This window comes from Glycine max, chromosome 16 (assembly GCF_000004515.6).
Source record: "Glycine max cultivar Williams 82 chromosome 16, Glycine_max_v4.0, whole genome shotgun sequence".
Taxonomy (NCBI): Eukaryota; Viridiplantae; Streptophyta; class Magnoliopsida; order Fabales; family Fabaceae; genus Glycine; species Glycine max.
Window position 1 is genome coordinate 19,620,440 of NC_038252.2, and position 22,275 is coordinate 19,642,714.

The 22,275-nt window shown below is 41.8% G+C and overlaps 1 pseudogene; it reads right to left on the reverse strand.

Annotated features, from left to right (window-relative positions):
* Nucleotides 1-6,536: 6,536 nt before the first annotated feature.
* Nucleotides 6,537-20,770, reverse strand: LOC100791904 (7-deoxyloganetin glucosyltransferase-like; annotated as a pseudogene).
* Between the last annotated feature and the right edge of the window lie 1,505 nt (nt 20,771-22,275).

The window sequence follows — 22,275 nt, forward strand, 5'->3', positions numbered from 1 at the left end:
TTTTGTGTATTTTTTGTGCTGTAAAAAAAATTCACAATTAATTTTTTTTTTGTGAAAAAAACTTAGCTATATATTTATGCCTTAGGTATTTGAAAATCTTTTCTTTTTATAGGAAATTTCCAAATCTCACCAAAATCTTGTTATTATAGAATTAAAAAAAAACAAACAAAATAATTTAAAAATATTTTGAATGCATTGGGATTTTTTTTTCCTGTATTTGTTACCAAATTAAGGTTATTAAATATTGTTTTATTTGTATTTTTAATCATAAAATGGTTAATAATAAAAATATGTAGAATGTCGTTATTTAAAGCACGCACAATATTTTAAAGAAATGAATGGATATATAATTTCCAGTTTTTTTATGGTTTCGTTTAATGTTTGTCTTGATGTATTGTTTTTCTAATGTTTGTCACTGTCATATTATTCATTAGTACATAATAATTTAAAATTTTTGAATTTAACATTAACTATTTTAAAGTTTTATTACAATATTGTAAATATAGGTTTTTTAGTTTTATTCCCTGCATTTATTAATAATTTTAAGCACATATTGCTTAAAGGAGCTTAAAGATGAATTTTGACTCGAAAATTAATTTTGTAAATACTTTTAGCCTTAAATTTTCAATTTTTTAAAAGTAATTCTTGAATATATGGGCGTAACAACGAAATACATCACTTTCGAATCACTATATTATGAGAAGATAAAATAAAAAAATCCTTTTAACAAATTAAGTCATAAAAAGTTGAATTTGGTAACCATAACTTTAATTAAAATCAAACAATTAGGTATAGAGAAATAAGCCAAGCATTATGCACTACTACGAAAAGCAGATTTAACATCACCAGATTAACATCGATTTTTAACAAAACCAATATTAAGATAAATGCAGTGGCGTAATTATAAATAATGTGTATTCGCTAATATCGGTTTTCTGAAAAACCGATGTTAATGAACTGACATTAACATCGGTTTTGCAAAAACGATGTTAACGTCTTTTAATTAACATCAGTTTTTTATAAAACCGATGTTAACATTAACATCATTTGGTTAACATCGGTTTTGTATTGAAAACCGATGTTGGACTTATATTTTAAAATATCAGAACGCGAGCCCTAGCCTACTTTGCTCGCACTCTGCTCTTGTCCATCTAAGCTTCTTCTTCTTCGTGACCGTGACACCTCGCCACCTTACCTAGGTACACGTTTCACGACTATTTCTTGTCTTTAACATGTTGTATTGAATACCATATGTGCGTTTTGGGAACTCGTGCTCACTGCAAGGATCTTTGTTTGTTTGTGTTGCAAGGAGTTGATTTGTGGAACTCGTGCTCACTGCAAGGATTTGGTTTGTGGAACTCGTGCTCGTTGCAAGGATTTGGTTTATGGAAGTCGTGGTCACTGCTAGGTCTGTTTGGGGTGCTCACTTTGCAGTCTATTTGGGGTGGTCACTCGTGCTCGCAGGGTCTCATTTTGAGTGAGGTAATTCAGATTGCTAGGTGTCCTTTGAATGCTTAATGGCTAGGTAGCTAGGTGTGTGTTGTAATGCGTATAACACCATGGCAAATGTAACAATGTTCTAGTTTTTCTTTTATTGTTGTGTGTTCTGAGCTTTGAGGAGTCACTGTCTCACACCATTTTTTAAAACAAGTTAATAGAAATCAGAATAGTACCCACATTGTTATTTATTCATGCTAAATTATTCATAAGTAGATATATTATATATATTAATGAAAGTAGTAGAAGTGGTACTGATTTACAAATAGCCTAGCATCAATGAGAGCAGACCTATGGTTAGCTAATACCATATATAGAATAAGTATTAGAGAACCAAATATATGGCTATTAGCTAGGTAACCACCCGCCAAGCTTCCTAGGCTCAATGGAGAGTATGAGAAACTTGGACCTTAGCTTAAGTGGGTTGATGGGATTAATCCCTCATGAACTAGGAAACCTCTCAAACTTGCAACACTTTAATCTTGGATATAATTATGCTCTTCAGATAGATAACCTTAATTGGATATCAAGGCTATCTTCCTTAGAGTACCTTGATTTGAGTGGTTCAGACCTTCATAAACAAGGTAACTAGCTTCAAGTAGTGAGTGCACTTCCATCTCTTTCAAAACTACACTTGGAGAGCTATCAAATTGATAACTTAGGACCACCAAAAGGAAAAACCAACTTCACACATCTCCAAGTCCTTGATCTTTCTAAATCTCAGTAATAATACCTTTACTTGTCCAATTCCCTCACCATTTGCAAACTTGTCATCCTTGAGAACTTTAAACCTGGCTCTGATCCAATTGAATGGAACCATTCCTAAGAGTTTTGAGTTCCTAAGAAATCTACAGGTATTCAATCTTGGAACCATTTCTCAATGAATGATGCCACACTGCCGCAGTGAAGGGGGCACACATGCACACAACGTTGTACTAGCTAGCCTTTTAGTGAGATACTCTATGATTCTAGCATGGCAATTAATCGGTTTTGTTATTACATATGAGAGAGAGAGCCACACACACACACACACACACACACACACACACACACACACACACACACACACACACACACACATATATATATATATATATATATAAAGACATTGATCTAAGTGTGAAGCATTTAAATGTGATAGGGCCAAAAGGTATCACTGGATAGAGCCACGTAAGTTATTGCTGAGTGCAAATTAAAGTCGTAGCCATATGATATATGGCATAATAATATCACCGTGTCCGTGTTGAAAGTCCATTGCACCTAGAGACATATGATACCTTACCCAATATGCAAAGGCACATGTCATCTTCATAAAGCTGTTAAACTTAAATGTAACCTTTACTCTTTTCCTAAACCTTTCAACAAATGACAAATTTCACTACCAGACAGAATCACAATCCTTAAGCTATGACTATTGGTTCAACTTCTAACCCATCCAACATCTAGTATCCCAACTTGGGTGCCTTTCATCATGTTACTGGCCATCAAAGCTGTTAAACTTAAATGTAACCTTCACTCTTTTCCTAAACCTTTCAACAAATGACAAATTTCACTACCAAACGGAATCACAGTCCTCAAGCTATGATTGTTGGTTCAACTTCTGACCCATCCAACATTTGGTATCCCAACTTTGGTGCCTTTCATCATGTTACTGCCAATGTTGAGAACATTCAGTAGTGTTCTTGATTTGAGGGTCTTGATCAAGTGATTGTGGGCAATAGTCAAGGTCTGGCCATCAAATCTATTGGTTCATCTTCCTTATAATCATTCTATTGATTTAGTTCTCAATAGAATATTGTTCCAACCATTTCTAAAAATCTTCCAAGTGTTAGTCAATTTACAAGGGATAATTCAGTTTCCCTTGAATTTCACCCTAATGTGTGCCTTGTTACATCTCAGGGATCCAATGAGATTCTTCTCAAAGTTCATGTTGGATCCAATGGCTTGTACACATTAACCAAGCCGCTGTCAAATTCTACCTCTTCAAGCTCATTTTCTAAGACTGCCTTGAAGTCTGATTTGTTGTCTTCCATTGTAAAAACTCATTTTCCTGTTAATTCAGCTTTTGTAAATACTGTCTCAACCAACACTTGGCACTTTAGGCATAAAGGGCACAAATGTGTATCTTCTGATGCCAAAATTTATGTCTCTAAGGATGTTATTTTTAATGAAATCAGATATCCCTATCCTGATTTGTTTTCTACTACATTGAAGCCCACAAATTTATCCTCATCATCATTACCATTAGCCTTTATTCTTATTGTTCCCATTCCCCCAACTCACCCACCTTCTCCTAATAAGTCACCAATAGTGTTTCAGAATTTTGCTGTTGTTTCTCAACAATCCCCTACTATTGTCTCCACCCCATAACCCTCACAAATTGTTGTCTCTTTAGATCAGTCCCACATTTCTTCACCTAATCCTTCTTCCACTAGTTCTTCCTCTCATTCTTTACCATAAAATGTTCAAAGTGTACCTCAAAATAATCACCCTATGTAAACCAGATCCAAATCTGGCATTGTTCAGAGGAGGATAAATCCTACTCTTATTTTGCTCACTTGGAACCTAAGTCCACTAAGCAAGCTCTTGCTGACCCTGCATGGTTGACGGGTATGAAGGTAGAATATCATGCCTTTATCAACAATAATACTTGGACTCTTGATCCTTTTCCCCCTAATAGGGTCCCTATTGGTTGCAAGTTTGGTTTCATCTCTAGCAAATGTGATCCCTCATTATTTGTCTATTTCAAAGGTTCCACAACTGTCTACATGTTATTATATGTTGATGACATAATCATCACCGATAATAATCCTACTTTGTTGCAGAGCTTAGTTTGCAACGTCAATAGTGTTTTCTCCTTGAAGGATCTTGGTTCATTGGTTTGTTCCAAAAGTGCATCTATGCTACATTGTCAAGTCATAAAAAGAGATCAAAGAAAAAAAAAAGCAACTCAGTGATAGAACAAGATATTTAAATTACCAAAAAATTAGGAATGCAATAATAAGCAAGGAAATACTCTTGCATCTATGCTCACATTTCACAATCCCACTATTCTCAACCCATGAACTAAATTGAGAGCCATAAACAGAACTAGTTTGAGAACAGTTTCCAACATCATCCTTGTTACATCCAGACCTAAGAAAACTAGTTTCTGTGGCACCTATTTTACTACTATTTATGAGTTTACAGATTTATCCTGTTTTTGCTAACCCCCTATAGATGCCAAACTTTAAAACCAATAAGCACATAGTTTATTTACGATTCATTGTGGTTTGGTTGATATTTTTAAGTAATGCCTTATACAATTTTGGTAGCTTTTGTGATGGACCAAATGTGTTTAGTAGTTTTTGTTTGTGTGATGATGATGGAAATCTTCTATGTTACAAATTATACTCCAAAGTTCCAACAAAAAATTATTCATGTGATTTGTTTTTGATGGGTGTCTCATTTCATGTTCCCCTGCTTCAACTTTAAGGATGAAGAGTGATATAGCAGGACAATGGTGCTTAAGTCCACAAAATGACCCTAACTCTTTGATATAGATGTTCATTTTAATGATGTTTTTTGTCAATAACCTTTGACAAGAACTGATTTTTATGGGTAAAAACACAAAAAACTAGCACCTTACGCAAATAGAAATTACATAAATTAAAAGATAAATCTAGGTATTTGCTGATGCTCAAAACCTCTAGCCCTAACCCATTCCTTCTTTCCTTCAAATCATGGCTACCTGCATTTCCTATCTTCCCTCGTTGTTCCATTTGGCATTCTGTAAGTCTTGGCTCCTTCAACCTTTTTGTTTAGTTAACTAGTAGGCCACATAGCTAACTTATAGGTAACTAAAGTTGTTGTTGACTCGAAGGTTGTGAAACCATTGCGAAATGGTTACTGAGTACTAGTTTAGGTGGTAAGAGGATAACTTATATGAAGAGACTTATGCCAATTGACTCACAATCGTAGACGTATGAAAACTGTTGATGTCTTCGTCATAAAATAATATTTGTGGTACTTGAGAAAACTAGTAGCACTTCTTGAATCCGGTTCAGATAGTTCTTCAAGGATTCAAGTGATCATTCAATGCTAATGGTTTCTATTTACTGCTTGTCAAGTACCCTTAGTGCTACCTTGTAGTAATATGTGGAATTCTTGTATATACACTAGGTTTGTTGTGTTCCCCTATTGGAGTAGTGCTGATTGAACCTACATTAATCGATTTTGTTGTTGCTGATTTCAATTGGTATGTGGTAGTATAGAAGAAAGCAAACATGCCATTAGTTTATTTCATACTTGCATGCACATACACAGTTTCCAAAACTGAATTTGTGTACAAAGTTTAGATAAATTTCTTTGTAAATATTTATAAGATAAAATGAATTGATTTTAGTTCGTGAACTAAAATTAACTAGTACACTTTTGATTTGTGTGTTGGTGCTTAGCTATGATGTGACTTATTGGGTTAGTGAAAATTGATTGGGTAGGGTCTGAGCAAAAAGCTGGTCCATATATTGTCTGCCTTGCTTTTTTTGGTTTCTTGGCCAATTTTCAGGTATCCCATTTCTTCAATTTTTGAATCTTTCATACTAGTTTAGGTGTGTGAATTGCAATGCATTGATTACTGGTGTTGCTGCATTGTTTGAATGTTTTGATGTAATTGCTAGGATAGCAACTCCCCTAAGGCTAGCTACTTTGCTGCTTTTGTTCCTCTGGTCAACTGCTTGAGGCTTTTGGTCAATGGTGCATATTAGGAGTTTCAAATTCTAGTCTTCGATATGGGAAATTTTGCTACTGTATTTAGCATACATTTTAATTAAGCAATTTTGAAAAATAATTTTCCAATTGAAAACGAGTAGAGCATTCAAGCATTCAATAGCATCAACAAGAAAGAAATAATAGTAATATTGAATCCCACATTAACACCATAGGGAAACTCGTTCAAATCACATTTAGATGATAGCATTACAAACAATATCTGAATATCAACTTAGTAATATGGAAGCTAGCCAATGTCAACTTATTTTCTTGTAGCCTTTTCTTGTAGCCTAAGTCTTGACAAACAACAATTCATTCACCTGTTTTTCCAAATTCAAAACGGACGAACCATTGGTGTGGGTAGCTTCTTATGCCAATTTCTTCCCCTTAATTGCTTTTTTCTTCATCTCTTTACCCTTCTCACCCTCTAATAACTCCTTCACAAGCTTTTCCACTTCAGCCCTTGTAACATTATGACTATCCATCTCCATGCCAAAAGCCCATTCACGAGAGATATACCTGCAATTGAGAGTTTGGTGATTGAAAAAGGGACAACAAATCAAAGGCACCCTATTGGTTATGCTTTCAAGCATGGAATTCCAACCACAGTGAGTCAAAAACCCTGCCACTATTGGGTGCTTCAAAACTTGCTCTTAAGGACACCAACCCACCAATAGGCCTTTGTCTTTGGTTTCTTCTACAATTTCTGGTGGCAAAATTGAGGCCTCACCCTCAACTAAATCAGGCCTAATCACCCACATGAACTTTTTCTTGCTATTTGCTAGGCCCCAGGCCAATTCAACTAGTTGTTGGTGTCTCATGACTATAACATTGCCAAAATTCACATAGAGAACCAAATTGAGTTCTTGTGAATCCAACCATTTGAGACACTCACACTCTTCCTTCCACAAATAACACTTAATAGAGTCAAATGTACTCTCTGAAGTTTAAACAAAGAGCAACTCCAGTGGGCCTTCACAGTACATTGTGTTCTTGTTTTAAAGTTTAGGAAACATTATGGAGAGTGCATTCAGCACATCACGCTCCAAGGCATCAAATATGGGCAGAATAATAGCCAAAGCCTTTGAAGTTGCTTCAATTTATTCCACCGCAAAGTCCAAAAGTATATCATTTGGATCTGTGGTACGATAGATGCCAACAAGGTCCCTTAGAGTGATGTTCTTTAAGCCAGGAATCCAGTTTATGGTAGAGTCTAAATGCCCATTTGTTAAATAGTTTTCATCTGGAAAACAAGATCATAATAGTAAAATATTATTAATACATAGATATTATAATCATAAGGGACTTGCTAATTAGTATACTTGGTCATTAGTTAAAGAACTAAAAGAAGAAAATGATATTGCTTATTGAATTAAATACTACCACTCCCTCTCTAATTAGAACGTTGAGGAGTGTTGATGCAGATGAAAAACTTCCATTGGCTATTATCATATGCCGAGGCATATAAATATGAATCCAATTAAGGAGATATTTAGGAATAAGAAACATTGTACAGGTGTTATTGAGTGTTAATTGGATAAGCACTTGCACTGTGATTTCCATGAAGCTGCTTATGATTTTAATTTTTGCTTACTTTTTATGGTGACAATTTGTTTGAGAAGTTTACACTGCTATTGTAAGACATAGTTTGCTTTCCCACAATTATGTTACATGGTAGGTAGAGTATTAATGACAACTTAGCAACAATAGACTGAACCCTTGTTTGCTGCAGCATAAGCTCCGAGACATTTATCATTTGGTTTGAAGCATCGTCAGTCACGATATTCATTGTTGGAGACTGTTACTGACCATTATTACAAGTACAAATGCAAACCATGTCTTTTTTATGTGATTAATGACTATTGTTGTGCATATAGTTAATGTTAGCCCTTTGTGAACCTTAAATTCCCGTTTGAGATTGGATACAATGATTCTTGCGGATAGTTTGCATTAATCGTTGTATTCAATCTTGAATTGTCCATTTGGACTGTTTGGGGAGACTCATACTTTTATGGTAGATTCGTGCGTTTTTGTTCAATTTGATGAAATTTTGGTACAATGCATTTCTAGTTGTTCTCTAAGTGCATACTTGATTATCGGGGAAATAATCTCACCGATTTCATGTTGTGTACTTGGAGACCAATGCGAAATGCTGCTGAAATTTTGTCAAATTTAACAAAAGAGACTTAACCTTGACGTATGAAGCTACCATAAAAAAATGTCTTCCTGAATGGGATAGGGCCACACCTATAACGAAAAAGTGAGATTTTGATGCATGGAATAACTTTGTGAGTATCACGGAGTTATTATTTAGATGGATCGAAGTTGGATGAATGAAACTCGCATGAGCCCTACATATGAGGAAGGTGTTGATCAATTTTAGCAATTTTCTTCCAAAAGAAGTCGACCGGATAAGGACGAAAAATATTTTTGTCCTTGCATCAATTGTTTGAATGGGAGACGACAAATACTAGACGACATATGAGAGCATCTATTGTGTGATGGGATTAAGAAGAATTACACCACGTGGATATGGCATAGTGAATTGACAGACATGCAGAGGGGGTCTCAATCTGAACCGTTTGATGTAGAAATGGGAGATCGCTTAGAGGATATGATTCATGATCTTGGACAAGAGTCTTTTCAGCAAGCATATGCTCCTATGTATGATACATTGCAAACTGATTCAAAGAAGTCTTTGTATCCGGGGTGTAAGAATTCCTTGATGTTGTTGTCGACGGTGTTAAGTCTGGTTAATGTGAAGGCCAGATATGGGTGGAGTGAAAAAAGTTTTAGTTCACTACTTCAAATAGTACACGATATGCTTCCAGAGGAAAACACGTTGCCTAAAAGTTACTATCAGGCTGTCGCAACCTACCCTTCGGCGGAAGGGGGACGCAAGACTCACGGGTGCGTCTTCCAAGAAAGGAAAATGCGCGGAGTCGCCACCAACGTTTATTCGAGGAAAACGTCAGAAAAACGGGAAAGGCGTGGTCTATGAACTTTAAGTATGAAAGGTTCGGGAGTTGTATTTACGTACGGGGAAGGTATTAGCACCCCACACGTCCGTCACAAGGGACGACAGCCTTTAATCGAGTGTGCGAATATGACTTCAATTTGTTTTATTTTCTCTTTTACACTTTTTATGTCTTTTTATGCCTTTTATATTTTTTATCTTTTAGTGGTCAACAAGGGTGTTTCCCTTGCTCCTACGTATTCCTCAATTGTGATAAGGAAATCAAACCTTCGTAGTTCTTTGAGAACTAAACGTTTGGTTAAGTTGTTTTTATCTTTTTTGCAAGATATATTTCAACTGAATAAATGGGTCATTTAAGGCATTGGACCATTAAACGATCTTTTGATTCTTTTGAAAGGAGAGAAAAACATTAAGGCATTGGACCATTAATGATCTCTTGGTTTTTTGAAAGAGGTGACAAAGTTATGTGTTGATTTTAGGCTTTCAAAAGTCCACGTTTAACCAATAAAAGCAAAGAGGACCATTTCAAAGCGTTGGACCTTAAAATGATTTTTAGGTGATTTTTAATGAAAAAAGCTTGATTTGATTTTAGCCTTAGTTTCACTTTGGTTATTAGTCAATTCAATTAAGAAAAAACCCAAAGAAAAACGTCCGATTGATTTTCTTTTTATTATTTTATTTAAAGATATTTTTTATTATTTTATTATTATTTTGCCTCTTTTTAGTTTTAAACGTGGTTACGGCCTGAAAGATCGGTCGGATTTTATTCTAACAGAGATTAAAAGATATTACAACTCAAATGATTGTTGGAAATTTATTTTATTTTTTATTTAGGCGAGAAAACAACATAAATAAGTGGTTAAAGCACGTCAAAAGGGGGTACGGAAAGCAAACAAAATAAAAATAAAAGCACACGAAACAAGTGGGGACCACTAAGGGCACATAGAATGAATTGAAAGGTTCGATTTCGGGAACTTACCAGTTGAAGACCGAAGAACAACGAAGAACGAACGAAGAACGATGAAGAACGGTGAAAAACCTTCACGAAATCGCTCACGGAAATGTCTCGGAAGCGTTACGGAAGCGCCTCGGCTTGGATTTTCTTCACGGAAACAATTTTTCTCACTAATTTCAAGTGAATCCTAAGTACCAGGAGGGTTAAACGAATTTGCTCTGCCCTCTTTCCCCTATTTATAGGGGAAAAGAGGGAGGTGGTTGCCGCCCACCTCGCCCAAGCGAGCTGGGTTGCTTCCACCAGAAGGCACCGCCTTCTGTTGGAACACCCTGGAAGGTCCAAGTGGGCCTGGTTGCTATTTGCACACCCCTTTTACTAAATACACCCTCCTTTGCCTTTTTTGCTGATTCTTTTTCCGTAACGTTACGAACCTTACGAATTACGTAACGATACTTGTTTTCTTTCTGTAATTTCGCGAAACTTTACGGATTATGCAACCATCCCCTCTTTGACTTATGGAATGTTACGGAACTTTACGGATTGCGCAATAATGCTTCCTTTCGACTCCTGACATGTCGTGGAACTTTACGGATTGCCTAACGATGAGTGTTAAGTACCTCGAAGCGGTCAAGCGAAGGTTGCATCCCACCAAACAAATGGTCCCCAGACGAAATTAGGGTATGACAGTTGCCCCTCTTTACTTGTCTTTTATTGGAGATAAAAGCGAAGTAAAGATAAGACACTAATTTCGTTCGAGCGGAACATCATTTGGCCGGTCAATATCCTCGCCAGCAGAACCTGTCATTCAGAAAGAAAAGAAAAGGCATCAGAAGCATCAACAAACTTCAGTATCTTGAAAACGAAAAAGTTGGACAACCAAGACACTTCCCTTCGCCATTGCACTCGATCGTCCCTGCCCAGCAGAGAAGAATCTCGTGCGTCATTGGGCTTGAATGTTTCAGAACGACGAGAGTAAAAACCTGCAAAAATTTTGAAAATGATCAGCATCGAACGACCAACATCATCCTGATACCATCAAATTCGTTTCCCTCGGTTGACGAAAGGCGTGGATAACCATAAGGTATCTCCGCCTACCACCTGACTCGCTGTCCCTGGATGACAAAAGGTGCAGAAGACGATATCAGTCTCTTCACGTCAACGGGCTCGTTTGCCCCTAGTTGACGAAAGGTGCGGGTAACCATAAGGTAATCTCGCGTGTCACCTAACTTCACGGGTTAGGACGACAGAAGATGCAGGAGACGATGATAGCCTCTGCATGCTATCGTGCTCTGGGTCTGATGGATAGTAAAAGAATGTTTATACGGATAACCACTTGGGTATTTCCGCCTGCCCCCTAACTTCACGAGTTAGTACTGACAGAGGTTGTTTACGCAGAAGACGACGTAAATCTTCGCGTGTCAACGGGCTTGTTGGCCGCGATTGACAAAGGGTGCAGAAGACGACGTTAGTCTCTGCATGCTATCATGCGTTGAGTCTTAGAGATAGCAAAAGAATGTTTATACAGATAACCACTTGGGTATTTCCACCTGCCCCTTAACTTCACGAGTTAGTATTGACAGAGGTTGTCTGCACGGAAGACGATGTAAATCTCCGTGTGTCAACGGGCTTGTTGGCCGCGATTGACAAAGGGTTCCGAAGACGACGTTAGTCTCTGCATGCTATCATGCGTTGAGTCTTAGAGATAGCAAAAGAATGTTTATACGGATAACCACTTGGGTATTTCCATCTACCCCCTAACTTCACGAGTTAGTACTGACAGAGGTTGTCTGCGCAGAAGACGACGTAAATCTCCGCGTGTCAACGGGCTTGTTGGCCGCGATTGACAAAGGGTGCAGAAGACAATGTTAGTCTCTGCATGCTATCATGCGTTGAGTCTTAGAGATAGCAAAAGAAAGTTTGCGGGTTACCATCGGGTGTCTCCGCATGCCACCGGACTCTTGGGTCTCGGTAACAAAGGTGGGGTGGTCGACAAAAGCAGGGCTTTTGCTCCTACGTATCCTCAATTTGTGATGAGGAACTCAGACTTACGTAGTTCTTGATAACTGTGAGACTAAAATAGTCTTAGTGTTTTTTCACTAAAATGCGAACATGCTTTAGTAAAGAAACAAAACCTCCAACTGATCAGAGCAACATATGATTTTTTGATGAAAAACAATGCGTTTATTGGGGAAGAAGAGTATGCTGATGAAATTTTCTCATAACCATAAATGAAATCTTGGATGTTAGCATTTCGTTTCTAAATGACCATTTAGAGGAAACACTGGGTCCAACAAAAATAGAAGAAAATCACTCAAAGTGTATTAATCTCACACAGGTAAGTGTTTCATCCTAATTCCGAACAATGGATATGCTATGACTTGATTTTGCAAATCATTTCCTATCAAATCAAAGATTACATGCGTGATCATGGATCAATAAGACTTTTTCTTGGGAATGGTTTTTTTTTTCTGGGAAATTTGGCTTTGAGTGTTCTTGGCCTTTTCCTTTGCTGTTTTTGTTTAGTGTGAGGTGAACAAGTCACCGACGCACAAGATTTTGGTTGGCAATCAAAGGGAGAGGACCACTTTAGGTCGTGGTTTCCTTTCTGTTCTTGTTTACTTGGTGACAACTCTGTATTGTTCAGATAGCACTCCACGCCCAGTGACCCAGTTGGATCGGCCTGCCGAGGTGGTGGCGATGCCCCTGCGGCCTGATGTGCATCACCCTGCGCCTGCCTAGGCATGCAGTACTTCTCGATGAAGGCTCGAGTGATCGGCGGTCGGATTACTTTATTGGGGGTGACGGGAACTCCGTAGGACTGGCAGAGGCCTGTGATCAACGCCGGAAACCCCAGGGCCCTGTTGGACTTATCTGGGTCCAAAGGGTGCCTAGTAGGCGTCATACCTACAAACAAATAAATGACGTCAGCAATCACCTGGGCCACATGGACGCTCATCCGTGTCAGGATGGCATACACCAACTGACACTTAGGCAGAGGAAGATCGGAGTTGTGATCGCTAGGCAAGACATTGCTGAGTAGTAGTGTCATCCATGTTTGGGTCAAGGTGGTCATGCTAGTGCGCATGATCCGCACCCGCCTCCCTGCAGCGGTCTGGGCGAAATCCTGCCCCGGTGTGCACAACAGCTGGGCAATGGCTTCCTCATCGAACCCATCGGCTCTGTTCCTCCTTTGGCTAAACTCACACTACTGGCATTCCTCCAAAACTAGGGGGTCACCCAGGAATTGGCTAATCTGCGTCAAAGGGAATCCACTAACCCTTCACCCACGAACGCATGTCCCGAACTCCCTCCTCCGTGGGCCAAGAATTAGCATAGAATTCTAGGACTATCTCAGGGTCAAACTTAGCCATGAGAGTCACCAGCGGTGTCCAACGTCTGCGAGCTATCTCTTCCTGAAAGCCCATATACTCATCCTCCTTAAGCTGGACACGCCTCTCCCTGTGGAACGACCATCCCCTGATGGCCTCAAAGCGCTGCTGGTGCTCGACACTCCGGAAACAATGACTATCAAACTTTGGGGTGGCACTGGACCCTTCTCCTGTGGCGTCTCTTCTAGACCTCTTCGTGGAGAGTTTCTTCGGAGCCATTTCCTGCAAAAATGTTTGGAAAGTTAGTTCAAGAAAACTCAATCAAAATGAAAGCCAGATCAAGCCAAATAGCGTACCCTTTTTCCAACAAAGCATGAATATCCACACGAATTTTGAAAGGAATGCTTACGCGTTAATGCGCGGGTTCTCCTAGGGTATTCATACATTTATACCTATCTTTCCCTCGATGAACGACATCCTATAAGATGCACCCACTTTCGTTTTTGCAAAGAAATTCCTTACGCTACACGTCAAACTATCCATACATATTTTCCAAGGCATTTTGCTACCTACCTACTCCATTTTTTTTTCTATATGTTCACATTTCATTCACATACATGTTCATACATTTGAGAGGAAACTTCATGCTACATATATATTCGCACATATTTACATTCATTTGTAAACAATTTCATGTTGCACCTTCATTGGAAAAGCAATTTTTGTACTACTCATTCACATTTTGAGAGGCAATTTCATGCCAAATGTTCCTATTTTGAGAAGCATTTTCAGGCCATATTTAACATATACACACATTTGCAAAGCATTCGGCTACCTATTCAACATACACACATACATGGTTAACGACATTTTCACACCATTTAGGTATAAAGAAATCATCATGGTGCAACCCAAACCAAGTGTCGGCCTAAAGGGGAAACCTTACCAACATTTTCACACCATTTCATGCCTTCTTGCATTTCAAAAATCAAAGGCTTGGGTCCCTAGGCCTAAATCATATTTTGGCATTTATCCTAACTTCCACAAGTTGTCCCCACATCTAAAAAAATGCCAATCATACATGCATAAACCCAATCTATAAGCAACATTCACAAACTTATGCGCAAACACACCATTGAGACATATCACCGAGCACTTGGTGGGCACACTTTTCGGTACCAACAACAAGGGAATGGAGGCAATGTGGCTTGCCCCATCATTTCAGAACACAACCTAGGCCAAAGGCCATCCCCTACAACCCCCCAATTCAATGAATCAAAGCATAAATTTGCCCCAAATTGTCTCACGAAATTGGTCAAATCATGTACAATTTAAAGCATAAAAGGCATCAATGGAAAGCTAGAAACCAAAGGATAGTGCACTTACTTGTATGGAGTGGCAAGGACACTAAAATGGAAGCAAAAAAGCACACAATGGTGGCCTAGGGTCAGAAAAAACCAGCAATCCCGTGAGTGCAGCGTTCTTAAGTGAGGGGGAGAAGTTTCTTGGGTGAAAACTGCACTCCCCTTCTCTTTTTAAACCATTTCGTGCAGGGGGTGCTCGCTCAGGTGAGCTAATCCTGCATTTTTTTTAAAAAAAAAAAAAACAAAGGCACACGCTCTCTATGGGTCGTTGTTCGCTTACTCGAACCCCCTAGGGTAAATTAGGCATCTGACCATCACCTTAAAGACACAACAGTAATAATAACTAGGAATTTAAAGGATACTAGGCTACCTCCCAATAGAGCTTCTCGCTTGTCCAGAGCTGGACATGGGACGACGATCCGTCGATCATGGGCGTAGCCTCTACTCATGTCCATCCCTAAGTACCTGAAAGCAGGAAATGACATTACGCAGCAAATCGTGGCCGCGTTACCGCTTACCTCGATCTGTCTCTGTCTCTGGATTTGTCTCGGTATTTGACTATTACCTAAAACGATTCGGTTCTTGTCATAAGATAAAAAATATGCATGTGTATGCGTATGCATGAGTATTTTCAAATGCAATAATCCTTTTAGTGAAAGCTTGTCGGGTTCAGTTTTAATTAAGCGCTTGGGGCATCCCATGGACTGAGCGAAAAGGCTTAGGTTATCAAATACTGCACATCTTTTGAAGCACAAAGCGAGGATCAAAACCTCAATCCTACGTTCTTTATTTTAAAATACTGCGATGAGAGAAAATACAAAGGACAGGAATCCCTAGGGGAAACCAAGAAGAACACACAAAAATAAAAACATGCAGTGACTTCCTCAATTGCCCTAGATCTTAAGCGTAGTATCACTTGACAACTTCAGAGTTCACGGGTGAAGGTAGCTCCTTGTCATCCATGTTGGCAAGCACCAGGGCCCCTCCGGAGAAAGCCTTTTTTTACAACGAAAGGCCCTTTGTAGTTCGGGGCCCACTTTCCTCCGTTGTCTTTCAGAGCTTGGAAGACTTTCTTCAGCACCAAGTCCCCTTCACTGAACCTGCGCATGTGTACCTTCTTGTCAAAAGCGTTCTTCACTCGTTTCTGATATAAACGCCCATGACTCATGGCGGCCAAACGCTTGCCTTCTATGAGATTAAGCTGATCAAAACGTGCTTGGGCCCACTCCGATTCCTTTAATCCGGATTCCGCCAAGATTCTTAATGACGGGACTTCCACCTCAAATGGTAGCACAGCCTCCATTCCATATACCAATGAGAACGGTGTTGCCCCGGTTGACGTGTGCACTGAGGTTCGGTAACCATGTAACGCGAATAGGAGCATCTCGTGCCAATCCTTGTATGACACGGTCATCTTCTGGATAATCTTCTTGATATTCTTATTGGCTACCTCCACGGCTTCGTTCATCTTTGGTCTGTAGGGTGTGGAATTGTGATGTTGGATCTTAAACTCCTCGCACATTTCCCCCATCATCTTGTTATTCAAGTTGGTGCCATTGTCCATGATAATCTTCCTCGGCAAACCATACCGACAGATAATCTCCCTCTTAATGAACCTGACCACCACACTCTTGGTGACGCTAGCGTACGATGCAGCTTCGACCCACTTAGTGAAGTAATCGATCGCCACTAGGATGAAACGGTGTCCGTTCACAGCTTTGGGCTCTATGGCCCCAATCACATCTATTCCCCACATGGAAAACGGCCATGGTGCGGCCAAGACATTCAGAGGCAAGGGCAGAGCATTGACATTGTCTGCAAACATCTGGCATTTGTGACACTTCCTCACATGGAGACAACAATCGCTCTCCATGGTGAGCCAATAGTAACCCGCCCTTAAGATCTTCCTAGCCATGGCATGCCTATTAGCGTGCATACCAAAAGAGCCCTCATGGACCTCCCACGGCATGTTCTCAGCTTCCTTAGCATTCACGCAGCATAGCAGAACCATGTCATGGTTTCTCTTGTATAGTATGCTTCCGCTCACGAAGAAGTCAACCGTCAATCTCCTCAACGTCCTCTTGTCGTTGTCGGAAGTCTCCGGTGGGTACTCTTTGCTTTCAACGTATCACTTGATATCAAAATACCAAGGCTTACCATCCCGCTCTTCTTACACTAGACAACAATGTGCAGGTCTGCCACGACACCTGAACTCAATGTATGGTAGGTCTCCGTGTAGTGTCAGCTGGAACATGGATGCTAAAGTGGCAAGTGCATCCGCCATTTGATTTTCCTCTCGGGGAACATGATGGAAGGAGATCTCATCAAAGAAACCAGCCAATTCCTTGATATAGCCTGGTAGGGTATCAGCTTGTGGTCTCTAGTTTCCCATTCCCCTCTTAGCTGGTGAATCACCAGCACCGAGTCTCCGTATACCTTGAGCAGCTTGATGTTGAAATCAATTGCCGCCTGGACGGCCAGGGCGCATGCTTCATACTCAGCCATATTGTTGGTGCAGTCGAACCCCAACCTGGCTGTGAAAGGTATACATTAATTGTCCGGAGAGACCAATGCTTCCCCAACGCCATGGCCTAGAATGTTTGATGCTCCATCAAACCACACGATCCACTTGTCCCGGTCCTCGTCAGGTTTTTCCTCAAACAAGGCCATGATGTCCTCATCCGGGAACTTGGGATGCATGGTTTGATAGTCGTTGAGAGGCTGCTGAGCCAAATAATCTGCAAAGGCGCTTCCCTTTATCGCCTTTTGGGTGACATAGACTATATTGAACTCAGATAGCAACACCTGCCACCGAGCGATCCACCCTGTCAGAGCAGGCTTCTCAAAGATGTACTTGAATGGGTCCATTTTGGATATCAACTAGATGGTATGGCTCAGCATGTATTGTCATAGACGGTGGGACGCCCAGACTAAAGCACAACACGTTCTTTCCAGCAGGGAGTAGTTCATCTCACAGGCCGTGAACTTCTTACTCAAGTAGTAGACGGCGCGCTCTCTTTTCCCAGACTCGTCATGTTGCCCCAGCATACACCCCATTGACTCATCCAAAATCGTCATATACAAGATAGGAGGTCTTCCAGGCACCGGCGGCATAAGCACGGGAGGGTTCATGAGGCACTATTTGATCCTTCCAAACGCCTCTTGACAGTCCTCATTCCAGCGGATGGATTGGTTCTTGCGTAAGAGCTTGAACAACGGCTCACAAATAGCGGTGAGCTGTGATATGAATCTGGCAATGTAGTTCAAACGCCCCAGGAAACCTCGGACCTGCTTCTCGGTACGCAGTTCTGGCATTTCAAGTATGGCTTTTACCTTTTCGGGGTCCACCTCTATCCCTTTTTGGCTTACGATGAAACCCAGTAATTTCCCTGACTTGACCCCGAAGGTGCACTTAGCGGGGTTTAACCTCAATCGATACTTCCTAAGCCTTTCAAACAACTTCTACAAGTTGACAAGGTGTTCCTCCTCGGTTTTAGACTTGGCGATCATGTCGTCCACATAGACCTCAATTTCTCGGTGCATCATATCGTGGAACAAAGCCACCATAGCCCGTTGATAGGTTGCCCCGGCGTTCTTGAGCCCAAAGGACATCACCTTATAACAAAACGTCCCTCACAGGGTGACGAAAGTAGTCTTTTCCATATCCTCTAGCGCCATTTTTATCTGATTGTAGCCGGAGAACCCGTCCATGAAGGAAAACAGAGCGAAATTAGCCGTATTATCCACGAGGATATCGATGTGCGGTAGAGGGAAATTGTCCTTGGGACTGGCTCGATTCAGGTCCCAATAATCCATGCACATTCGTACTTTCCCATCCTTCTTAGGGGCTGGTACAATGTTGGCAACCCATTTCGGGTACCGAGCGACAGCCAAAAAGCCAGCGTCAAATTGTTTCTTTACCTCTTCTTTTATTTTCAAGGATGTCTCGGGCTTCATCCTCCTCAGCTTTTGTTTTACCGGGGAACACTCAGGATTTAGAGGTAATTTGTGTTGTACGATGTCAGAACTCAAACCGAGCATATCTTAGTATGACCAGGCAAAGATGTCTTGGTAGTTTTTTAGCAGGGCCATCAATTCTTCATGGATGGATGCATTCATACCCGTACCTATCTTTACTTCCTTTTTCCCACTGTCGGTTCCTAAGTCTACTAGTTCTGTCTCTTCTTGATGAGGCCCCATCTCTTGGTCCTTTTGAGCGATTATCCTCTCCAGCTCTGGGGGAAGTCCCACATCCTCATCCTCTTCACTCTCCGTCCGACCCGCTTCTTGCTCAAAATCGACAGTCGGGTCCCAGGTATTAGTACCTTCGAGGGACTCGTCGTCGGATCTAGCATTTTTAAGCGTAAAGAAATAAACATGCAAATGAATGAGAATGGGTAGAGGCGCAGGAACAGATGAAGAAAGATCTTTATATTATAAAATCAGGAACAAAAGACATAATGCCTTAACAAAAGGAAACTCCAAAGCCTAGGCCCAACCGTAGAGTTTAAAAGCTACAAAGGGTTACATTATGCTTGTCGCGTAAACATCTGGGCGCTCCTCCACCCGCCAATTTCCTAGTCGAAAACCAGGAGGACATGGCCGTACCAAATCCGATCCCCTCGGGGGTCATCCTCGCATATTGCGGCGACTTGGCCTTTGTGTCTTAGACTCGCACTTATAAAGGTTCTACTGATGTGGCAGGGTGGGGCCCCTTCGGCTTATTGTCCAACCGCGAGCCTTGGCCTCTATTATTCCTTTCCGCGATACTTTTCCTTATGTCAACTTGCGTGGGTTTATAGCCTAACCCAAACTTCCCGTGATTTCCTCTGGTGCATACCAGGCTGGTTTTGCCGCCGTTGTTCTGGCCCAAACCCATTCCGGGCTCGTAGCCGTACCCCAACATCACCCGGGCCACCATCATTGCCGTATCGGATAGGCAAGGCTGCCCAGAGAGGGAATCTACGGAGGTAATGCTTACTACCTCAAAAGATTGGAAGGCCGTTTCCAATGACTCCTCTGTGGCTTCCACATATGGCATAGAGGACGGGCAACTTACCAAGACGTCTTCCTCCCCCGATACAATGACCAAATGCCCCTCCACTACGAACTTCAGCTTTTGGTGGAGTGTAGAGGGAACGACTCCCACTGAGTGGATCCACGGGTGGCCCAAAAGACAGTTGTAAGCCGGGTTAATATCCATCACTTGGAACGTAACCTGGCAGGTATAAGGCCCTATCTGTACAGGGAGGTTGATCTCTCCCTTCACCTCTCGGCGGCTGCCATCGAAGGCACGAACCACCATGGAACTTGGCCTTAGATGGGAAGCGTTAAACGGCAATTTCTCCAACGTGCTTTTGGGCATTACGTTCAAACTGGAGCCGTTATCGATGAGTACCTTGGCCACGACGTGGTCCATGCATTTGACTGACACATGCAAAGCCCTATTATGCCCTCTCCCCTCGGCAGGGATTTCCTCTTCAGCGAAGGCGAGGTAGTTGTTGACGGTGATGTTATTGACGAGTCCCCCAAAGCCTTCTACGGAGATGTCTTGGGCTACATGAGCTTCGTTCAAGACCTTTACTAGCAAAGCCCGATGAGGCTCAAAGCTCATGAGCAGTTCCAAAAGAGAGACTCTGGCCGGGGTTTTGTTGAGCTGCTCAATGACCTTGAACTCGCTTTGTTGAATAATGCGGAGGAACTCGCCTGCCTCCTCTAGCGATACTTCTTTCTTGCCACAACCATCCTTTTTGTCAGAAAGACCTTTCATTGGAACATCCTCGTTCGGAGCGGGGATCACTTTGTCATTTTGTCCTTCCGCTATCTTCGCCTTCCCTTTAGCGTTTGCGGGCTGTGTTGGCAGGTCAGGGGGTGCGAACACGTGACCGTTGCGGGTCATGCCGCTCAACCCCGTGATATTGGTTACCTTGGCCGACAGCGAGCTGATGTCGGTGGCTTCTTCCTTCCTTTCGCTTGGACGCGCATACCTCCACGGAACTGTGTGGCTATTTTGGTATGGAAACAGAATACGTCTAACTACCGAGGGGTATCGGGTCGTTTGGGGAGCTACGTCTCTGGTGAAATATATCACCAAAGGCTTAGGCTTTCTAAGACCTTCCTCATCTACGGACTGCATGCATATGTGCTGCTCTTCACCCCCCTCATCGCCGACTTCCAACCGGCCTTGGTCTATCATCTGTTGCAACAAGTCCTCTACTGCTAAACATGCTTCCATGCTATGTAGCACGCTGGGATGCATCAAACAAGAATCTTCCTCACACCCACCGCAGGGAATTACGCCCCCCCTTTTATAGGGCCTCGTAGATAAACATTCTAGGGGTCGTCACGTCCTTCAAAGGTTTGGACCTGCGCGGCCTACCCGACTCCACGGCATTAACCGCTCCCCCTCCATGATTGGCAAGCGGGTTTGTTTTTATGTTGGGCCGGTCCTCTTAAAACGTCATCCATCTGGCTTCTATCAAACTTTGGACCTTGTGCTTAAAGGCCAGGCACTGTTCGGTTGAGTGGCCCGGGGTTTTCCCATGGTATGCGCAGGTTGCGTTAGGGTTATACCACTTTGGGAAAGGAGGTTGGTAGATCCTTCCGGGAGATATCACAGCTATCTGGTTGGCGACGAAGGATGGCAAGAGGTCTCGTACGTCATTGGGAACGGGGTGAATTTTGAAGTTGGCCTCGGGGGAAAGTTCCTTATCGCGTTGGAACTGGCGCCAAAGTGGGCATTGCTGGCTGGGCGAGTCAGGGTTGGAGCCGGAGCCTAGGGGGGCTCCCTCTGGATGGGCGCGGGCGCCCTAGTTTGTACGGGTGCTGAGTTGAAGGAGTCCCCGGCGCGAGCTGAGAAGCTCGGGTGATGTTGTGCATACTGATGGGTACCGTGGGAGATCTGCGGTGGCTTGATCCATGCGGGCGTTGAAGTGACGGCATGGGTATCTCCTTCCTTCCTCTTTACCCCAGTTGCTCCGATCCTCCTAGCGTTGGTACCTGTGGAGGAGACGTAATCGAACTTCCCTCTCTTCAAGCCCACTTCGATTCTTTACCCGATGAATACCAAGTTTGCGAAGCTGGAGGGCATGAAGCCCACTAATTTCTCATAGTAAAACACCGGCAAGGTGTCTATCATCATGGTAATCATTTCCCTTTCGACCATGGGAGGGGCTACTTGCGCTGCTAGGTCCCTCCAACGCTGAGCGTACTCTTTAAAGGACTCGATTTCCTTTTTAACCATGTTTTGCAGCTGAGTCCGGTCGGGAGCCATATCAGAGTTGTACTGATATTGCCTAAGGAAGGCAGTAATCATATCCTTCCAAGTGCGGATGCGGGAAGCTTCTAGATTAGTGTACCAGACAACCGCAGCCCCAACCAAGCTATCTTGGAAGAAGTGCATCA